The sequence below is a fragment of the Podarcis filfolensis genome (assembly GCF_964270895.1).
Source record: "Podarcis filfolensis genome assembly, chromosome: 7".
Classification (NCBI taxonomy): Eukaryota; Metazoa; Chordata; class Lepidosauria; order Squamata; family Lacertidae; genus Podarcis; species Podarcis filfolensis.
The window spans coordinates 3,584,278-3,605,163 of NC_139603.1; the positions used below are offsets into that span (position 1 = coordinate 3,584,278).

At 41.6% G+C, this 20,886-nt stretch overlaps 1 long non-coding RNA gene across 1 annotated transcript in view; it reads left to right on the top strand.

The window, feature by feature from the left end:
• The window catches only part of LOC310767492, a 30,488-nt gene extending 11,706 nt beyond the window's left edge, over positions 1 to 18,782 (top strand). Inside the window, exon 3 of the long non-coding RNA XR_014550931.1 lies at positions 17,008 to 18,782. This is a non-coding gene — a long non-coding RNA (uncharacterized lncRNA). The remainder of the gene's footprint in view (positions 1 to 17,007) is intronic.
• Positions 18,783 to 20,886: the final 2,104 nt, after the last annotated feature.

Sequence of the window (20,886 nt, forward strand, 5' to 3'; positions counted from 1 at the left end):
TTCAGTTTGTATGGAGGCCTTGGCAGTGATTGTTTTGAAGGCAGCAGCTACTCCCGTTCGCTGAATGTATGGGAGCTGCCTCCTCTACATGGGTCTTGGTAGGAACAGAAGACGCTGCCATATACTGAGCATCTGCCTCTGTGTTTGCTCTGCTGGCTGGCTCCGTCCCTCCAGGGTTTCAGACAGAGGACATTCCCTACCTGGAGTTGCCGAGGGGTAAACCTGGGATCTACCACAGAACTGCAGCCCTTCTGTGGGAAGACTATAAAAGGCCATTGTTCCAGCGGCCTACTACTTGACCACAAGATTTTCATGGCATGGCAGGCACACAGAAACAAGTGCAACCTGAATTCCCACAGAATTTATTGGCACGATTCCAGAGGCAAACTGGTATCTCCCTTTCTCAGAGCTTTGGACTCTGATAAATATATCGGCTATCTATAATTGGTTTGTGTCACACAATGACCTGTTGACTCTGTGCAAAGCATCACCCCAGCCCTCCAGGGGCACCCTGACTGTAGATCTCACCTGATCCCTCCCACAAGGCCAGACAGTTTGCAATCCAATTATGTTAGCTCACTCCCCTTTCAAGCCAGCTGCCCTTTGTCTGAAGAGTGCTCAACTGGCTCCCCTGCTATGTAAAACCACTGCGACCATTTTTTTATGCATGTGTGAAGACACTGTGTACTGAGCCAGGGCACAGGCCCATCTTGGCCAGAACCATCTGCAGTCCACCAACTTGCAGCAGCTCTCCAAGTTTATTGGTACATTTTTCAAAGCATAGCACAAGTCAACAGATCACTCTTATTTGAGCAAACTAATGTTTAACATATCAGAAGCCTCACCATCTAATTAGCTGAAGTCTTCTTTGGGTGCGGCTATTTGAAATTGCAACAACATACAGGTGACAATTGAGCTCCAGGCTGAAGGAATTTGTTCCACTTGGGAAGCAGCAGAAAAGATGCTGGCCAGGTTCAAGCCAGAGCATCGCCCCTTTAAAAACTCTCAGGTAGAGGCCTGCCGCTGAATGTCAGGATAGACAAATACTGGGCTGTGTGGATCAACTGTCTGACTCAGTGCAAAGCAGCTCTCGGTATTCATAGAAACGGATGGCACTGCTGATGGCACATTGCAAGTGAACAGCCAAGTGGTCTTCAAACAAAGAGCAGCAGGCTTGAAAGGGGAACAGGCTAACCTAATTGGACTGCAAAGTGTCTGGCCTCCTGGGAGGTTCATGTTACACCTCTCTGAGCAAGGAGCTCAACATTTTAGCAGGAAAATAGGGGGGAATCACAGCACAAGCCAAGATGATCCAGTCAAGGTTGCTTTTCATGCTTTTATGGGTTGAGCTGAGAGAGAGCGTGATTGTTACAGCTATAATGGGGATTCCGGTATTATGAGAGGGAAAAGGCAAGAAGACATATGAGAATACATTTTGGGAGGAGTGTGTGTTGAGTTTTACAGCATTTTCCCTAATTGTTCATGGTATTCATATACTTGGAATAGCCTTTACAAGAACCTTGCATTGGCTCCAAAATCAGAAACAACAAGTAAAACTGATAGTTGGTAAGCCAAAACAAACCTTGGCTTCAGATCCTATGATTTGTTTTAGCAAAACAAACCATGGCCTTCAATTCAGATGCAACACTAAGTCAACATTTGCTGTTTATTTCCTCCCCCCTTGCTAGTGAGGAGCCCAGCCCATAGTAGAAGCAGTCTGAGCATTCATGGTAAACCATTAGCCATGACTTACCATGAAATGGGAATACAGCTACTGAATTCATGGCTAAACTGAGAACTCCCTAGTTCACAGCTCATGCGATTAACTGTGAAGATGTGTGTGGTTTTTTACAAGATTTTATTCCAAGTTAGAAAATATTTGAAAAACTTGAAAACAAGTCATCTTTATGCTGTGCTATTTTTCAAAGCTGTTAAAATATATAAATGTTTTTGTAACTATGCACCCCTTTCATTGTGCCATTAGGACTTACTCGTCAGGCGTCATTGTGTTAACGTATCTATGTGTGTGTTATTTCGTATTTTTATGTTGTAAACTGCTCTGTGGTCTTTGGGTGGTATCTAAATTTAATAAATAATAATAAGACATAAATAATCTGCGGGGGGGGGGGTCTCCACTCTGCATCTCAGCAGGAAGCCTGGCTAGCCTGGCTGTGAACCACTTTGAATGCAATGCTTACAGAAAATGGTAGATAAGGTGACTATGACTACAGGATGAACTCTAGAACCCCTTCCTTTGGAAAGCTCATTTGGCCACATCTCTCTCTCTGCCATCTGCTGTTTGATAAAGACATTTTTATTCTGCCAGGAATCTGATCTCTTGGACTGAAGTGTTTTAATTCACTGACCTATAGCTTTTCAATTGCTTACCTGCTGTATCTGGCTCACTTTCATTGCATTGTTAATTTTTATTAGTTATTTGTAGTTTTTATTTATTTCTTACATTATTGTACTACCCATCAACCATTTACTAAGCCCTTGGGCCATCCACAAACTTACTTAAACATACACACATACAAATACAATCCAGAAATTAAAAACCATTAAAAATCAACTACACACAGTGCAAATGAGCAGAGAAATTGATTTGAAATTGTGGTCAATGAGCTTGAGCATAGTAACTACTGTGGAAGGACAAGATAAGTTTTTCTTAACTAATAAATTTAATGATGAGAGATTGCTGTGTCTTGCCTTGCTATAGGTTCATGTAGCCCAGCGTTCCATCAGTGGCGCTGCCTCTTGAAGCTCATAAGCAGAGCATAAGGTCCCAAGATGGTCATGGTGAGCTGATTCAGAGGTCTGGTTGTAGGGGATGTTTTCTTGACTCCTTTGTCTTGCTCAGATCACTTCCTTTTGAGGTTTAGGTTGATGGTGTTAAGCAGAGATGGCGAACTTGATAGAAGCTAATCAGGGGGCTTTGTGAGAACCCTTTGAGAATATTTTCAGATGGTTGTGGGCAAAGTATAATGTGAGGTGTTCCCCATCACCCATATGCTTGACCTTTGACCCTTGTGGCTCACAACATCAAGCAGGTGTGATTGACCACCTAGGTCCAGGAGACATTGAATGTCTCTACAAGATGAAACTGTCCTGAAAGGAGGTGGCTGTGGAACTACTCTGAAAAAGTTCTCTGTGGACCTGCAACCCTGCAACAAGAGTCGGGCAGTCACAAATATTCTTTCTTTGAGAGGTCTCTCAAGTGTGTGGTTGCTGTCTAACTCTAAGCATTCTGGGGTTAGACTGATCATTCAGTTAAGCCTCAAGTGATTCCAGACTGCAACCCATCAGTGCTGCTACTGTGAACAACTGTCTTTGCTCTGTGGGCTCTTCAAGTTGAAACCAGGACAGAACAGAAGGTCCTGGAGTGGACAACGCTGACTCCCTGAGTGATGTCTCCTTTTCCTCTGGCCCTCCAAGCTTGAGGGGGTGCTGGTAAAGGCATGGAAACATGGCACAAAACAACCTTTTAAACAGAATAGCTGAACAATTTCAATCTTTGTGGATCATTCTGAGAAATGCAACTTTAAAAATGGTGCCAGCAGAGCTTACTTTCCTCGTTCCTTTCTCTCTCCATTCCCTTTTTCCTTGTGTGTCATGTCTTTTGCATTATAAGCCTGAGAGCCATAGGCACCAACTCTATAGGGCTGGTGTGTCTTCAGCCCCCCACCCCAGTCTGTTGCAGTGGGGCTAAGCACCCCCAAACCTGAGGAGCCAGGCCTCACAATGCACGTCACGACACATGTGACATCACACACACACACAATAGCCCCTCATGTTGGGTGGAACTTGGCACCTCTGCTGAGAGCAGGGACTTGCCTACTACTGATTTTTGTAAAATGATCTGAGAGTCTTTTCAGCTAAAGAGCAGGATAAAATGCTTTAAAAAAATTAAAGTTATTTCAAAATTTATATGAATGAAGTGAGAAAGTGGAGACTTAGCAGTTTACCAACTCGGTTATAGTATTGTACCGATCAAGATTATAACACTTTCACTACAATTCCCTATAGTTAGTGAAACTAGGAAAATAGCCATTATGATGAGGCTATCTTTCTTGACCAGGGGTGGGGTGGTGGTGGTCAGCTAATACCAGAAGGTGCTTGCTATAATCAAGAAGTGCAATAAAAATAATAAATGAGTCATCTCTAATGTTTTTAGATGCCCAAAATGCACTTGATCTCATAGAATAGAAATTTCTATTTTATACTTGCAATGCTTAATTTTGGAGGTAATTTTTTGAACTCTAAGAGACCAACATTTCATAAACGCACCATTAGACCATTGAGATAAATTGTCAGAAATCTGAACAGATACCTTGCCCCACTAGACAAGCCATTCCTGCTCCTTTCAATTCCTTGTGGCTCCTAATCTCTATATTATAGCACACATCTTAAACTAATATAATTAAGGATTTTTTACTCCTGAAAACTATTAGAATGTGCTGTCAATTGAGCTCTTCTCCTGGTTCTACAATTGTATAAATTGGTATCATCTGATTTAAATGATGACCTATTGCCATAGTAATGTTAGCTGGATGGAGTAACCTTGAATAGTTTGTGAGTCCTTCTGTCTCTCTGTTGACCTCTATTCTATTAATTTTTAATAGGGAAATTGACTTAAATATGGTTTTTCAGGGTTTAACAATTATCACACAAAAGGGATGTTGTGTGGAAGTGAAAGAAAAGAAAAGAACAACAAAAATATCAAATATTTTCATTATTTCCACCTAAGAGATTTTATTTTTAACATATTTAGGAAACGGGGAACTGATGGCAAGATTTGTCGAGATTTGACCCAACAAAAGTTCCAGCTGTGTCTTTGTACCTTGACCTTAAAAAGCATAACCACAAAGTAATATAGTTAGTACCTTGCCCAATGTAGACAGAACCGAATTCGAAAAATGGTCACAATTAGCACTGGCATTATAACAAAGCAAGAGTTGAGGCACAAAACTCCCTCACAGTAGAGGGATTTTGGAAGAAAAGGTCTGTGTAGTCCAGCCTAGAATCCTATTTTACAGGGCCAGCCAGATGCTTCTGTAAGTCCTTCATCAAGAGAAGAAGGCAATAAATTGCCATTGCTTGCTCTCTTTTTTTAATTGTTCAACAAATTTTATATACCACTTGATTTTGGTAAAAGCTCTAAGCAGTTTATAAGAAACAGGAACACTATAAATAAGAAAGAGGTAAAGACAATAAAAAGCATTTAAAGATAATTAAAATTTACAGTAAAAGAAATTAAAACACGTCAACATATACATCTCCTTTTTGTCTCCTAGTGACTGGTATCAGTAATCTGGCATCGTGAGTTATAGCTGCTGGTAGACCATCCCCTATGGATATGTCTAATTCTCTCTTTCTTTTCTTAGAAGAAAACTTTCTTGATCATCTTAATAACAACATAACTTTACGACCAGGGTCTCTCCTTTTTGCCTTTGTACAAGGCTGACAGAGAAACATTTGCTACTTTGACAGCCTTGAAACAAACTCCTGGATTCTTTTAGCAAAGTATTGGAAGACACAAGAACTACCCACGCTGGAAGAGTGGCAGACGAAGGTGATAGACTATATGGGACTGGCCGAGATGACTGGCAGAATCCGCGACCAAGGAAAAGAGACGGTGGAAGAAGATTGGAAGAAATTTAAAGTTTATCTTAAGAACTGTTGTAAAATTAATGAGTGCTAAAATGTCATGGGTAATGTAAAACAGAATTGCAGTGACAAATAATTGGGTAAGAGAAAAAGGATTAAAGAAAGTGAATTATAAGTAATTGAAATTAGGGGTTGCTGGAAAAGATTAAAACAGAGATGCAGAAAAGGGAGGTATGGGGAAGTCGTTGAAATAAGGTTTAAGAAAAAGAGGTTATGAAATTATACGTGTTTATATGTTTGTTTGTTTATGTATTGTCAGTTGTATTGTGTCTTAATATATGTTGGAAAATTAATAAAAATTTATATAAAAAAAAGAAAAAGAAACAAACTCCTGGAATGTCACCAACCTTTCCAATCAAAGCCAGCAACCAGAACTTCATCGTTCTCCTCAGTGAAGTTAAAACAACCATCAACAGGAACAAATGCTGTTATTTTTTTTGCCATTCTTGGTCAGCTGAACTCGGACATTTTTCCTGATGGCAGAATTTGGCTGCTGAGCCTCCATGCCAACTTTTTCCAGGACAATTCATTTAGCATGGGAACCTCCCCCAAAAAGGTTGGCTTTCAAAGCAGTGCCCAGGTGGGACTTCTTGTACTGTTTGTTGTGCCACTTCTGATCACATCGGTGACTGTGCAACTTCCTGGCAGTATGAAGCCCACGACACGAGCCCACGAGCCCATTGTGCTGTGCGAGGATCCTGGGGAGGAAATAATGTCTCTTCTGATCTATTGATCATTATCTCATCCCGCGGCAGTGAATTCCATACTTAGTTATGCCTTTTTTTGTCTGTACAGAATCTGCTGCCAATCAATGTCAACAGGTGACCCAAGTTCGAGTGGGAGGGGACAAAACTCTCTCCACACCAGGAGTTGCCAACCTAATTCTGTCCCACTACCTAATCTTATGTGGCCCATAACACAGTTCCCTCACTATGAGAAGTGAAATTACAGGGAACCAGGCAGAGGGCCTTCTTGGCAGCGGAATGTCCTCCCATCAGATGTTAAGGAGATAAAGAACTACAAAACTTTTAGAAGACATCTAAAGGCAGCCCTGTATTGGGAAGTTTTTAATGTTTGATGTTTTATTATGTTTTTATATGTTTTGGAACCAACCCAGCAACAGGAGCAGAGTATAAATAATAAAATTATTATTATTATTATTAGGGCGCATTGCAATCCCAGTGTCCCCACACTGCAACGACAAGGCAGGAGCCAGAAAATAAATTGGAACTGCGACTGGCGGAAATGACTGGAGAATCCGAGACCAGGGAGAAGAGTCGGTGGAAGAAGACTGGAAAAGGTTTAAAGACTATTTACAGAAATACTGTAAAATTAATGAATGTTAGAAAAATGTGGGAATGAAGTTATATGACTTTAGTAGAAATGTTATAAGGAATTAAGTATAAATAGATTATTAGAGTATTAAAGGAAAAAATAAGGTTAGAATATGTTATGATAATTATAGGATAGAAAACAGAGGAAGATGGAAAGGAATTGCTGAAACAATTAACAGAAGTGGAATACAAAAAGGGAGGTGTGAGGAGGTCGTTGAAATAAGTGAATGAAAGATAAGATATTGAAATTGTTTGATGTGTTTTAAACTGTCTTTGTTTTGTTTTGTTAGTTTAATGTTAGTTTAATGTGTTAGTGTTATGTAGTGTTTTTGTATTGTATTGTATTGTTCTTTTTTTGTAGTGTTTAAATTGTTGGAAAAGTAATAAATATTATTTTCACAGAAAATAAATTGGAACTGCCTCCTTTCTTTGCTACAAGTGAAGGTAATATGCAGCCTTCATCTCCTTCAGATTTTTGCAGCTTTTGGCTTTCCACGTGAAATAAATATTTAGTCAGGGAAGCAGTGGTGGAGCGTATCTAAATAGCGTCTGGGTCGGGCTTGCAGGGCACAGATGGAGTCTGCTGCAGCACCGGCGCAAGGCCGCACTCACGCGTCCCAGTCCAGGAGAGTGGGCGACAGCATTGCCACCCACTCTCCTCTCTCTGCTGGAGCTGCCGGCCAACTGTGAGGAAGCAGGAGCTTTCTTGCACGCCACAGCCTCTCTACTACCCCAGGTCAGGTTTGACTGGGGGACGGAGAAGCCACAGCTGTACACACTGCAGCCACGCTCCTTCCTCGGCTCAGGACTGACCTGGTTCCCGTCCTGCAGATTGTGCACCCAGGGCCATGGCCCCCATGCCCCCCCCATGTTACGCCACTGCTGGGCAGGAAGACATGACTGTGTATCTTACAAACATACTTTCTAGTGAATGATGGCGTTCAGAATGTTGACCTTACAACATGTTCTCTCATCCTGTAGAGGCTGCACATGTCACCCTTCCAACATGGATAAAACCTTGTGGCACCGACCTCTCCATTTGACACAATGCTGATATTGTTGAGGCGTGTGTTTGAGGTTGGGCTTTATAAGTCTTTGCATTTAAGATGGGCCAGCCTCTGAAAATAGCTCATGCTCACAGTTACAGCCCCTTTTGACAGTAGGTATATGAGGAGCCTCCATGCGGATCGCGTGCCAGTCCCAATGAAGCCGAGCTCTTTAGGAATGGGATCTGACACCTTCTCAAAATGTCTGCTAGGGAATCTTGTCATATTATTTTACTGAGCTGTGGTTCAGGAAGGGTCCATAGCTCAGTGGTACAGTATATGCAGATGATCCAGGGTTCAAACTGGCATTTCCAGTCAGCAGATGGTGTAAAGACCTGAGTGTGAGATCCTGCACAACCACTGCCAGTCTGAGTTGACAGTACGGGACTAGATAGGGCCGGCAAATAAGCTTGACCCAATATAAGGCAGCTTTTCATGTGCTCTGATCCTGGAATAGGGGACAGGATGGAGAATAACTTGGACACTGTTCAGTGTTCCTTCTCTGCCTGTTTCTAGCCCAGAAAGGCCTTGGGCTGTTAATCTCTAGCTCTGTGCACAGATTTTGTTTGTTTGATTTGCATGCCGCCTTTCATCTGAAGATTGCAAGGCAGTTGAGAACATAAAAATACATAATAAAACAAAAACAAAAACATTATTATTTATTAATAATAAAGGCCACCAGCACAGTGCTCTCTAGCTCAGGCAGTCCTTGACAGAGGATAGGATCTCAGCCAAAAGGACATTCAGGCTGATAGATCATGATTAGAAGGGAAAAGCTGACAAGCACCCAAACAAGGAATGGAGCAGATGTCCAGTGTCTGCTTTATGTAATGATTAGGAAAAACTAAGCTAAGCTAAGCTAAGCTGATTGTGTAGTGCCAGGTTTGGTGACTGCTCCCTCTGCAAGGGGATCACCCACAAAAATGAAGGGGGGCTCCACACAGTTATGATGTCATACTTGTGTCGTTTTCATTTCCGAAGCAGAGAACCTTCTCCCATCTGAACCAGTGTAAAGCAGGGAAGGGCATGTAGGGCGGCTGAGATCTTCCTGCTCCTGCAGCCCCATCCTAGCTCCTTCACCTTTTCTCCCCTGCTGGAGTTTCAGAGCTTTAACAGAAGAAAACCAATTGTGGGTGGGGAGTGGGGAGGGCGGACACGCTCAGTATCCACCCCCTTCTCCATATGAAATCACCTCTACCAGCCTTGCTTTATATTTGCTCAGGGATGCCAGGTGGTCTAAATCGTAATCTGATGCCATCACTAATATGATGACATTGGATTTCCACCTACAATATAGATTCAGCAGGCCAAGGTGGAAAAAGGTAGCATTGTGCTTCTGGGCCTAGAAAAAGTTGCAGGAGAGGGCATTTGCCAATTCCAGCTCTAGTTTATACTTGGGTCATTCTATCCTGATTAGCTCCTCTTCCACTGCCCTCCTCTTCCCCTTCTCTGATTTGTCTTTCTTTCTTTTTAAAATTAGATTGTGAGTGAGCAGAGATGAACTGTCCTTCCTTTTATTTGATGCAAAGTGTTCAGATTTTAGAACTGTTGTAATGATGATGACGACGATAATTTTAAAATGATTCTTGCAATCATTTTAAAAAATGAGATGGATATGAACTCTTCTGGCCAAATATCATTTCCCATTCTGTAAGAAGTACCTAGAGTGGCAAGGATTGTCAGGTTCATCACCCCTCATAAAACTGACATGTGTTAACACACATGGGGGAGGCAGCAGGAAGAAATTCTGAAGGCCAAATCTTAGTATCAACCACTCTTTCTGCGCTAAGCTCTTTCTTTCTGAGAAATACCAATGAGATCTTCCTACAGTTTGGTTTTGGAAACCATATATGGTTAAATTATGCCCATGTTACTATTGAACCCTTCTTTGCAGTGATGGAAGAGGTGTTTGGTGGTTTTGCTTAAGTATTTAAGACATTAGTCCTTCGTACTGCCGACTTTGTTTCATTCCTTAGTTTCAAACTTCCCTTCTGAGAAATTGTGGTAACAGAGCAACTCTGGAGATATTTGAAGATCACAAAACTCACTAGAACATTCCAATCCACTTCAGGCTGCAGAAGCAGCATTGACTTAGGTGATGGATTGTCCTCAGATAATGGGGGTGGGGGTGGGCAGACAGTTTTCTGTGCTGGCAAGATTAGATCTATCAGCCATTCCAATAACATTGATCCCCAGCACAGCTGATTCAGCTCCTTGTAATTTGGATGTGTGTGATAGTTACTGTACCAATAGTTACTATTGGTCTCAACCAACTCAGTGTCTCTCAGGTATGTGTTATAGGAAGTTGACTAAGTATGATGGACTCTACATGGAGGACGCTTATACATGGATTCCTGGTCCACAGACAGATCCATTTTTCTACTATTAATTCCTTAAATTAAATGAGCATATATATGAAAACCAGTTCCCAGCATTTCATCACACTCTAGTGTCTCATGTTAGCATAACCAAGAGACCAAGACACTCAGTCTAGGTTGACTGATTTGACTGATGGACTGGATTTACTTATATGCCACCTTTCCATATTGAAATTTCTGGCACTGGCCTTGCTGCACTCCAAGGAGCCTGGCTTAAATATATTTCAGAGGATAGGGCTAGGTGACATACAGCTGGCTTCTACACCTCTCCTTCAGAGGAGGCTGACAGCAGCAACAGGCAAACGTTGGAGAGGTCAAGGATAGTAAGCCTCTTCTCCAGCCTCCTGGAAACACCAGCTGCTGCTGCAGGTCTTATTGCTTACTGCTGATGATATGCAGATAAGAAGCAACATTGTTCACAACTAGTGGGGAATGCCTGGCGCTGCTCGGGAATTTGAAGAAACCCAAGAAGATCATGGTGAATATGCTTAATGGCATATTTTAATTTTAATTACAAGATGTAGAAATGTGGCTGTTTAAATAAAGTGGGTTGATAGTTCCTTTTTTGTGTGTTTTTAATGCTGTGAACTTCATTGTTGCTCTGAAGTAGCCATCGGACTGTTCTTGCACCATTTCACTGATACTCTTTCTTCTTTCTAAGTTGGTTTCTAAAATATGCTGAAGGGCGGGGGGGGGGGTAGCCAGGGGTTGCAGCAGTAGACATCCATCTGAGTTGCTTGATGATTTTTGAGGTGGATATAACAAATTGTGATGATAGTGGAAATTGGCAGGAAGCTTGTTTTTCCTCTTCTGACTTCCTCTTTAACCCCTCCCCTCCCCCAACATTCTCTCTTGAGTTCCATTGACAGAATCAGGCATTCCAAAATCAGTGGAGGTTGTAAGTAGAAAATTGTCTCTGCCAAGCTGACCCTCACGCCTAACAATGCAGTTGTCTGCTTACTGAGCTCTCAGTATGTACCTTTTTTGCAGCTTACCTGGTGTCTAGTATGTCCCTTATTACCGTATTATAGTTTATTATCTATCATCGGGAGTGGGTTAACATGCTCCTCTCAAAATTAATGTTGATGTTTGTGCTCAGTGGTTCAAAGCCACATCTTTGGCAAGCAACCATATAAACAGTAACACACACACACACACACACACACACACACACACACACACACACAGTGCCCTGTCTCTTCTATGCAGCTATCACAATATGTAATTGTGCAGTGTGAATTTTCTCACTTCAACAGTGGTTTGGAATGTGGGTTGTGAAACTCAGGAGGGAAATTCACATTACATAGTGAATCTGACTAGCTGTTACAAAAAAGCCATGGGTGTACCATTTTCAGAAGGAGGCTTGGTTCACCTAGTTCAGCCTCCATTCTTCAAATCTGGATTCTTGTCAACATCAGTTTTGTTATGTTGGTACTTGCTCCAGGATTTGATCACTGCACCTGTCACTTATATTGTGGGTTCCTGATGTGGCAACGGGCAACCCAGGCATATAAATAATAAAAGTATTATTATTATTATTATTATTTCTTCAAGTCTTTCCCTCTCAGTTTTTGCTATCCAATTGAACATGTGTGAGTATAATTATTTCAAGCTGTCATTCACATTGTCATTGGAATCTTTGGCTTGGTGCTTGGCTGAGTACCTGATTTACGCCGTTACCTTCCCAACTACAACTTACATTTGCAATTTGATCCTTCAAAGGCTGCTCATGGCCTTCCAAGTTGTACTCCCATGTTGCACTCTCCATGCAAAATAATTGATGGGTTGCAGGGCTCCTACAGGCTCCTTTGATTAGGTCTGGGAAAACCCTGCCAATTCTGTCTTTGACAATGTTGCTTTCTAAAATTAACTACTCCATTACAAAAAGTACAAGATATATTGGTGTTTTGGTATTTTGGTCATTGGGCACTGAGCTTATCATTCATGTTGCCATTTGTTCATTTCATTATTCATTAGAATATTTAGGGAATGTTTTAAAATTTTCGTAAGCCAATCACTGGTTAACTAGTAACACAATAAGAGACCAATGACCAGTCTGACACTGGTACTGGAGTGAGAGCCAATTTTCCTTATGTTGAGGCAAAGGGGAAAGAGTAACCCTATTATTTACTGTGAGCTTGACATGAAGTTAAACAACTGGGGAGGATGAATAAAGTTCTAGGATCAATCCCACTATCCTAACTCTCTATCTTCTTAGCAGGACCCTGGAGTAAATATAATGTTGAAGAACCTGAGCTTATATGTCAGTGAGACAAGAAATTACACAGCATCCCTAGTTCTGACAGGTGTCAGCAGGCTGTGGAGGGGGAATGAGGGGGAACCTGGCTGGCCAGCAACTGGCCACTCAGCAGCTATTGCTCAGCATCTCACCTGAGACACAGCCGTCGCCCCTGACTCTTCCCTTTTTGCCCTCAGTAAGTGCAAAGGCCTGTTGTGCTGAGCAGAAAAGAGCAGACAGGGCCATCAAGCAACTGACCAGCCAACTGCAAGCAATGGAGAGCTAGCCAGATGGGGTGGGAAGGGGGTGGGGACAGCCCCAATGGGAGGAGGAGCTCATAACGTAAGAGTGAATGGGAACAGGCTCAATTATGCTTTATTCCCATTAATATATCATGTTTCTGGGGTCCTTCTGGATGAAAAGACAGCATAAAAGTAAAATAATAATAATTTCCTGCGCAGTCCATGCCGTGCAAAAGGGAGACTGAGCATAGTCGCCTCTCAGGTGTGCATGATTGAACATTCAGCCCATGGTATCCTCAGCATATAAATATGTTGTAGTCCTGCAAGAAGGATGAATTTATTGGAGCGCCGAGTCACAGCTGTATTCCTCCACCCTCTCAATGATTTACAGGAAAGGAGAGCTGGTTTCAGGGGAAGCTGCTATTTGACCTCTGTGTGTACCCAATCAGTCTAGCCAGAATGCGCTGCAGCAGTTTCTCCTCTCTAAGTTGGGGACAGACAGCTGGGGTTAAAAATTAACAACGTCTTATGCACATTTCTTGCAGGATGGAACTATGTTGAAGGATATACATATTTAGAATTTGGGCCAGATTCTGATGTGAACTTTGGACCGTATGAGAATGTTACTCCAGCACTGTGTCCTTAATGTTGCTGGCATTGTTTTAATATATATTAAAAACGGGATGAGTCAGTCCAGATTTATAATCTTTCAGTGCAATCCTTCCCATGTGAAAGAGTACTGGCGCAATTAAGTGAAGCTGGCTTAGTTGGGAACAGCTACCAGGTTGCATTACACTGGAGTAAGTTGAAAACTCATAAAGATACATAAAACTCATAAGGTTACATAAAAGCAAGTTTTTGTTTCACGTTAGGCTCATTCAGCCGCTTATCCATCTTCCTATATACTTTCCTACTTTATGCAATTCTAAATATAAAAAAGCAAATGGCTGTACGAAAGCCTCACTTAATCAAAAATGAAAAGGTTGAAGAGATATAACATTATGTAACAACCCCCTAGGACAGATTCAGGTAGGTAGCCATGTTGGTCTGACGCAGTAGAGATGTATTTAAAAAAAATAAAATTGTCCAGTAGCACCCTAGAGACCAAGTAAGTTTGTTCTTGGTATTGCAAGTTTCTTTGTGAGGCTGATGGACTTCCGTTTCCTGCGGCTCAATGTGGTGCCTTCCATGGTTCTAGATTCAGGTAGGTAGCCATGTTGGTCTGACGCAGTAGAAAGAGGTGGTTGCTTAATCCTTTCCCTCCTTGATGCCTTTCCAGACTGAAAGGTAAATGGCCTTTCTCCCTCCCAAATTCCAAATACATCTGGAGAGGCAAATATGCATTTGGAAGTATTTTGTTGGAGGAACTTGCTTTTCCACAGGAGAAACAACTCCTGGTCTTTTGCTATATGCCGTATACAGCGGTACCTTGGTTTACGAACTTAATCCGTTCTGGAAGTCCGTTCTTAAACCAAAGTGTTCTTAAATCAAGGTGCGCTTTCCCATAGCAGTGAGGGACTCAATTTACAAATGGAACACACTCAACAGGAAGCGGAACATGTTCTGCTTCCAAGGCAAAGTTCACAAACCAAAATACCTACTTCTGGGTTTGCAGCATTCTTAATCCAAGTTGTTCATAAACTAAGCTGTTCTTAAACCAAGGTGCCACTGTATGGGTAGGTAGGCTTCAAGATTCAGCTTCCACAGGGAGCAATCCTATGCACAAGCTGACATAATGCAAGACGGTGTAAATTAAGCTGGTGTGAACTGATCCGAACCATATTCAAGCAGCAAAACTGCTGCTGCTCTGCCTAAGCCTGGCAGAGGGAAAGCAGGCCTTCACAATAGGGTCCTATGCTGAGGTGAATGGGTCTAAGTCTCCTGTCTCTGGTCCTGTCACTGGAAGGCCCCTGTCTTGGGATTTCCAGAGGCCTTTAGAAGCTTCAGCTGAGCTGCGATGAGCATGTTCCACTGGTTTATCTGCCAAGATTTGCAGGATCCTAAACTGCTCATCCAGCTGGATCTTGCCATGGTATGACCCCACAGTTGGTCTGGACATTACACATAATCCATCTTTAGATCTGTTTCTTTTAAACTACCGCCATCACCTGAGGATCTATTTCCAGGCAGTAGCCTGTAATGTTGGTAGCGGTTTTCAGAACTTATTTTCAAAAATTGGATTGATTTAAAGCTTGACAATTATTTCATTCATCTAAATCATCCAGAAAAAGAGATTGATGTGATTCACTTATTTAAATCAGCTTTCTCATTTTGAAATCCATGTATTTCCCAAATAACCATGCAACTAACTGGTTGCTGCAACAATTAAAACAGCCCGGCTTGCAACTAAATAGAGCCTTTAATACAGCCCAGAACCATTGGTCCTGCGGCTCACATGCCTTTTGCACTGCATAATTGTATCTGCTCAGAGACGTGACACAGATTTCTGTTTTGCTTTCTCTCTGCACATACAGTTACTATGCAAGATCACTTTTTTCAAAGCTAAGGCCAATGAGTCCCACTGAAGAAGTGGAGCATACAAATAAATATGCATAATATCAGGCAGTTGCAAGTATCCAGAACTTCCCAGAAGGAAAATAGTGCAACTCTGTGAGTTAGAACATAAATGCCCATGCTGCTGGATTGTGAAGAGACATACATATTCACAATCCGAGACACGGACACATTGTAGAGGAGGACGAAGGCATTAAAAAGTGTGTTTTTAAGACACTATTTTTGTTTTGCTGATATTTCCTTTAGGTTTTTTGTTTGTTTGTTTGCTTATGTTTTTTGTCTTAACTTCTCAACCTCCAGTTTTTACTAAGTAAGTTCCTTGTGTAAACATGTTGAAATATTTACAAGAAATTAGGTTTCCCTTAACCTAATTTTGTGCCCTTTAACATATTGGTGTGAAAAAACAAAAACTGCCATTAGTTTAAAACATTTTATCAATCAATCAATGTTTATTATGGCAAACAACCAACATATTTAAACCAGAATTTCTGCATAATTCTCTACATAAATAATAAAACCGATTGATATGAGGTTTAAAACATTTAAAGCAATTGCCATAATACTGTTATCACATAACAGCACATATATTTTCCAAATAGAAGATTCATTCTTTTTAAAATACTTTTGAAATTTTACAAACATTTTTGTGGGCAAAGAGACAGATCTGTTATCTCACATTGGATTAATCTCTAAATTCCAGTTGCCATCACTTACTATTTTTTCCTGTAAAAAAAAGTCAAATGTCTTAATTATTTAATTTTATAATGGAGCGATTAATATTTGGTGCATAAATATGCACTCCTTACTGTTTAAACAAAAAGTGACTCCAAAAACAAAACCTTTACTGAAAATATACCACCAATAGTAAATCAATTTTTCTTTTATATTAACTCTAAGGTGATGAAGATAGCTTTATCTTTAGTTTTCATTGGGGCCAACTCCTAGGGGCTCTGGGGGCTTCAGCCCCCACAACAAAATATTTGAGGGCCCCCCACAAAGTTGATGGGCATTCCCATTCAACTAGTGTGTGTGCACTGCATCATGTGATCGATGATCTGGGCTTACCTGGGCCCCCACAATATTTTATTCAAGTTGGCACCCTGGTTTCATTAATGCACATACAGAACACGTTTCTATACGGTGCACAGTTGTTAACGTGTTTGCCTCACATATGACTCCAAACCACCAACTCTTGCTTGCCTCTAATGGTCTCCATCCTGAACTGATTTTGCAAACATGTTCTAGCCATGTTCCAGTGTGAGCTCCGAGCAGGGCATAGTTCAAAAGCTGGGAAGTGAAGAACATACATTTGATTCATTTCAGTATTGATACCTCTGCTTGCCCATTATAATTTGTATAAGGAAACTCACACGCTGGTTATTCCATGCAATTTAGCATTTGTACTGTACAGCACTATGTAAAACAGCTCAAAGACCAAGTGGTGTGGAAAGGAATGAGAAGTGAAGCATGCCCTGGGTCATCGTCTTCCCAGGCACCTGAGGCCTGCTTCACACACAATGCTCTTCCAGTGTCAAAACTGTGTGTTGATCCAGCACGGTGGTCACTTGCATATTTGTTTCATTGCAGATACATGTACATGATGGGAAGATTTCCACAAATATGAGGATGACTGTTTTAAGGACCAAAGGAAGCAATTGCCTCCATAGCATCACCGCCACACCCAGGGCAGCTGAGGCGAACCACCAAATGGCTCTCCCATCCCCCCCAGGAAAGAAGGGGTGAGTGAAGATCCATTATCAGGAACAAAGCAGGGAATAAAGATTTACATGGGGATCTGCTGCTCCTGTGGATCTGCCGTCTGAGGCAGTTGTCTCACTTTACCTCACCACACCAGCACAAAATAACATTTCAAAATGAAAGTGTTTAAAATACTCCAAAACATCAGAGCCTAAGGGTTTCTTAAAGAGGTGCTTATGACACTCAAACAGCTACGTTAAACACAACCACTAAATAGCAATGGTGGTCCTAACAGTGGAGAGAATAGATTTTAACAGCAGTCTCCAAATACAGGGTGTTTGTGTGTTGAGTTTTCTGCAATGGTATCAACAATACTAGCACTAAAAGGTGTCAACCATACTAGCGCTACTCACTATGGCTAAAGTGCAGCAAGAATGCCATCGTCTCTCAAAGAATGAAATGGCAGTGTAACACTTAATTCTGAACCTTTACTTAGCGCACATGTCAAGTGCAAGCATTTCATATCTATCCATCACAGAGTGTGCTGTTTTAATCACTCCTGAGGTTAAGGACATTTGAAAGTTTGCACAAGGTCACCTTAAACATTATAGGGGTGCAACAACTGATTTGAATCTGAAAACTTAATCGTGTGTTGCTGATTTGCCATTTGCAAGGCCTTTTTTATCTGAAGATCTAGTAAAGTGGTGAAGATGTAGCAGGGTGACTCCACTAGCACTGTGAATTGGCAGATACTCATCAAAAGTGAACAGCTATACCAACTAAATACTAGGGTTGGAGACTAGTTAATTGGCCACTCAAAGAATGCCAGTTGCCTGATTATTTGACCAGAGTCAGATATTGTCAAATAGTCAGGGGAACCAGGAATATCCTTATGCAGGTAGTGGCTCTGTGCCAAAGTTTTAACTATCGTTTTCGTGAAGGTTTTCAGAACAAAGCCAAATAGTTACACTCATCTACATATAGTCATAGAGTTGGTGATGCAAAGCTGAGGCCAGGAAAATAAAGGTGAGAAGAAAAGAATATTGATGGAGTGTAATTGCGGAGACCTTTTAAGTGGCCAAGCATCACACAGAAAAGGCAGACATACTTCTAGATGCACGGACTCCTTCCTTTTTAAAAGTTGCAAGGATCCTCAACTGTAACTGCTTCTTGGGGAGAATGAATCCTGCCAAATTTCAGGTGGATAACTGCAGTAAGCTCCCACAAGTGTAGCTGATACAGTGGGCACTTTAAAAAAAGGAAACAATCACTTAATTTTCTCTTTGGAGGGGCAAGTGTCTGTAAAATGCAGTACGTGAGAGATACCCTTGGGTAAGAAACCTGCCAAATAGCAGACAAGAATGCCCAGGAGCTTTTGTACTACGTATCTTTAAAGCTCTTTCATTACTCCTAAATTCATCATATTGGTAAATGGTCACAGGTCTAGGTATTTCTCTTTTTCAAATGGAACTAGACAAGGCCGTCCCCACAAGCTGGAAACGTTTAATTAACTTTTAATGATGTAAGGGGCCACTGCTGAATGAAACTTGCTTCTGGAGGAAACAGTAGAGAAGAATATTGGTCGCAGGGAAGGGTATCACTGAATAGGATACCTGAAGGAGCGTCTCCACCCCCATCGTTCAGCCTGTACACTGAGGTCCAGCGCCGAGGGCCTTCTGGCGGTTCCCTCACTGTGAGAAGCCAAGTTACAGGGAACCAGGCAGAGGGCCTTCTTGGTAGCGGCACCTGCCCTGTGGAACGCCCTCCCACCAGATGTCAAAGAAGCAAACAACTATCTGACGTTTAGAAGACATCTGAAGGCAGCCCTGTTTAGGGAAGTTTTTAATGACTGATGTTTTAATGTATTTTTAATATTTTGTTGGAAGCCGCCAGAGTGGCTGGGGAAACCAGATGGGTGGGGTATAAATAATAAATTGTTGTTGTTGTATGGTGTTCTATCAAGTGTTGCACGGAATCTCCTTTTTAATACCGCTTCTAGCTAATAAAGAAAACCCAAATCCCAGCAGTGCTAAAGCCTGCTCTGGTGTAGAAGGTGAAGGCGATGAGCTAATGGGTCCAGGGGCAGCACGTCCTGTTTGGCTGCTTGAGGCAAAACAAGCAGCGCTCCCCTGCCCTGACCCCTCACCAGCGCCACCAGACCTGTCGTCTGCACCACTCGCCCTGCCACATCCGCCGCTGGAAGAGAAGCAGCTCCAGCATCAAAACTGGTGAGATCTTGCCCAGAACTGGTGGCGATGCCAGCCCCGCTTCTCGGCCACTGGTGGAGAAGCAAACAGGGTGCCTGCAGGGGCACCGCTATGGGGGGCTTCCACTGCCTGGTGGCTGGGATGGCCCTGTTTTGCTCTGAGAAAGTATCGAAGCACCTGAAAAAGATGTATGTGAATTCCTTTAAACTAATCATATTGAAATGGCACAGGGCCGAATACTATACAAACATATCATAAAAATTGCCACATAAATTACTGCAACAAGGATATTCAAAATATTAAATATTTTATATTTTATCCTTTGGGGCAGTAGAATGTAAATAAACAAATGAATACATGAATAAATAAAGAAATAAAATCTCTGCAGTTCTCATTAATGTTATATATCTGAATTGAAAACCAACAGCTTCACATTGAAGTTCTTCTATTATCTTCACTTTGTTTCGTCAGTTACTTCTGAAATGACTTCCATTGCCAGCTTTTATTGACACAGGACTTTAGGTTTATTCCAGAAAACAAAACCTAGAACCTAGTTCAGGTATGGGTATCGACCCAGCATGTTCACCAGCAATTTCCATCTTTTCCTTCAACATTTTCTTCTTCTTTACATGTGTCATCTAATGGGCTGTACCTGCCTCCCAGCTTTTCATGCACATTCTGTGTTAGATTTTATCAGTGCTTTTTTCTAGGGGGACGCAAGGGTATGCGTACACCTAAACATTTTGTGAATCTTTGTACTTTTGTCCATTTGCTGTATTTATTTTTCCCGATTTGAACTATAAAATGGTGAATTTCTTGAGTCAAAATGAGAGTACCCCTAAACGTTTTGTTTTAGAAAAAAAGCACTGGATATTATATCTTTTTAGCTTGTAAAATTCATTCCATACTTATTTATGATTGGCTTGCTAGAATTTATGCTTCTCATTTGGATAAAACTTTTTGCCATGGGGAACACAAAGGTGTGCATTTTCAAATGCATTGTGTATACACACACACACACACACACACACACACACACACACACATCTATCATCTATCTATCTATCTATCTATCTATCTCTCTCTCTATCATCTATCTATCTATCTATCTATCTATCTATCTATCTATCTACTCTCTCTCTCCCCTACATGGACTCATGAATGAGCTCCTCCCATTGTCTACTAAAGAAGACATTCTGTTGCTCCCATAAGAGACAACTATGAGAGGGAGCGGCTCATATGTCCTGAAAAGAATTTCACCCAGTTGTTTTTTTTACCCAAGTCAATAACTTCTGGCACCAGCAATTATCGACTGGCCTCACGTTTGCTTGGAGGAGGTCACATGACCTTTTGACCCTAAAACTAGAGGACGGAGACTAAAATGCAAACAGCACCGAACGCTAGAACTCAGGATCACCCCATGAATTTAGCTGATGGAAGGGTCAGAGCAGACAAGAGAAAGGGCTTTGCACAACATTAGCTTATGCAAGCCCTTGACATAAATTTAGGTTGCTTTTTAAAGGACTTTTAGAGACTTTTGAAATATTAAGGACTTTGTAGA